Source organism: Solanum pennellii, chromosome 3 (assembly GCF_001406875.1).
Source record: "Solanum pennellii chromosome 3, SPENNV200".
Classification (NCBI taxonomy): domain Eukaryota; kingdom Viridiplantae; phylum Streptophyta; class Magnoliopsida; order Solanales; family Solanaceae; genus Solanum; species Solanum pennellii.
The window spans coordinates 41,973,747-41,975,765 of NC_028639.1; the positions used below are offsets into that span (position 1 = coordinate 41,973,747).

At 25.6% G+C, this 2,019-nt stretch overlaps 1 long non-coding RNA gene across 1 annotated transcript; it reads right to left on the reverse strand.

Annotated features, from left to right (window-relative positions):
- Positions 1-219: 219 nt before the first annotated feature.
- On the reverse strand, positions 220-785 carry LOC107014170. Its single transcript, XR_001456200.2, has 2 exons — positions 698-785; positions 220-503 (listed from the first exon to the last, which is right to left on the reverse strand). It is a non-coding gene; the product is annotated as an uncharacterized LOC107014170 (long non-coding RNA).
- Positions 786-2,019: the final 1,234 nt, after the last annotated feature.

A 2,019-nucleotide genomic window follows, 5' to 3' on the forward strand; every position in this document is an offset into this window, starting at 1 on the left:
CTTACTATGAATATATAAACTATTGTGATCAAATTAAATTTTCCGATTGAACATTTTCAGGGTTAACCTTTTCTGTTAGTAAATTTTTCAGACTCCATGTGATTTAAAAAAAAAAAAAACTTTAAGAGATAATATGAAAAAAATAAAAAAATTTAATTTTGTATCCAAACGATCCTACTTTTCTAATTCAAAAATAATGAAAACATGATAATTTCATAGTAATAAAAAAGAATTATTAGTTTATTCTCTCTACAAATATTAAGATAACTTTTGAACATAGATCAAAGATAGTACATCTTAACAATAAAAGGTGCAATTACAATCGTCACCTAAACAAGTTCCTCCAAGAAGTGTTCCTGTAATACCAGGAGGATCAGGCTTACCTTGGTACTTGTCAAAACATTGAGTATTGCATTTTTCTGGATCACAAGGTTTGACAGCTCCTGGAAGTGGATAATTACATTCTTTTGAAGCTTCAAGATGGACTCCTCTTGTCTTGGTGCCTTAATTTGATTAGACATACAAAAAAAATAGAAAAATAAAATATTATGAGAAGCAATATTGAGCAATTATTCAAAGAATGTGAATTAGTATGTGTTCTTTATATGCATATACAACTTTATTTTATGATTAAGGTATGCCAAGTATAAGATTCCCATAAAGAAAAGAAATTAAATAAATCAAAAATGCCACTTACAGAGAACAATGAAAAGGACAAATAGACAGATAGCTAGGCTTGAGAGGTTCTTCATGACTCCTAATCAAATTGAACCTATTAATGTTTTGATGGTAGGAGTAAAGTGTTGTGAACTATATATAGGACCAAATGTATTATGCTATGACAAAAGAATTGATTTGAAAGTAAATAAAATTGTTTTAGAGTCAAAGATAATAAATATAAAAGAAGTTACAAAAATCATAAATAATGTTTACCTAGACCATTTATGTAATTCTACGGTAGTGATACAATATTTTAAATAACTAAAAATAAACTATTATTATTAAATAATCTTAACATTTTAAAAATTCAATAATCACTAATAACTAATTAAGAAAATAAATTTACACACATATCAATACTTAGATTTAGATCCATTTAATTTTACCGTAACTAAATTTAATTGTGAATGATCAATAAATTAGACCTATTTATTCAATTCCACAATAGTTACACATCATTTTAAATAAACAAATATATATATTTTTATTACATAATTTTATATTTTAAATAATCAATAATCACTAATCAGTAATTAATTATATCTATATCTTTCTATCTTTCTATCTATCTATCTATCTATCTATCTATCTATCTATCTATCTATCTATATTACCTTAAAAGAATGAATTTTTAACTTGAATGTGAACTTACTATAATATCTTTAACTTAGGTTATGACTTTTTTGATTAGTGGTGACTTTTTCGTTAAGTTGTCACTTTTTTAAAGGATTGTGATTTTTCGATGAATTGTCACTTTTTCAACAAGTTGTAACTTTTCCAAAGGGTTATGACTTTTCGGAAAGGTCACTCTTTCGATGAGTTGTGACTTTTCCAATAAGTTGTTAATTTTTTCAAAGGGTTGTAATTTTTCAGTGAGTTATGACTGTTCCAAAGAGTTGTGACTTTTTTAATATGTTATGACTTTTCGAAATGGTTGTGACTTCTCGGTAAAGTCATGACTTTTCATATGACACAAAAAACACTTGTTCATACTACCCTTTGTTGACTATAAGTAGAGGGGTTTCCTCTCATTTTCTACCCACAATTTTTTTAATCTCCTACTCTTTTTCTTGCATTTTTTAGAAATACATATATTGCACCTTAATATTTTAGTTAGGACATTATAAGTTCTCTTAGTTACTACTAATTATTGTAAACTTTATTCACACTGTTTAACATTTTTTTAGTTATAAAATTATGAACTCTCATAGTTAGTACATTAAATATTTATCTTTCATCTTTTCTTGTATTAGAATTTGATCAATAATTTTTCATATTATTACACTGTCCTCATATATA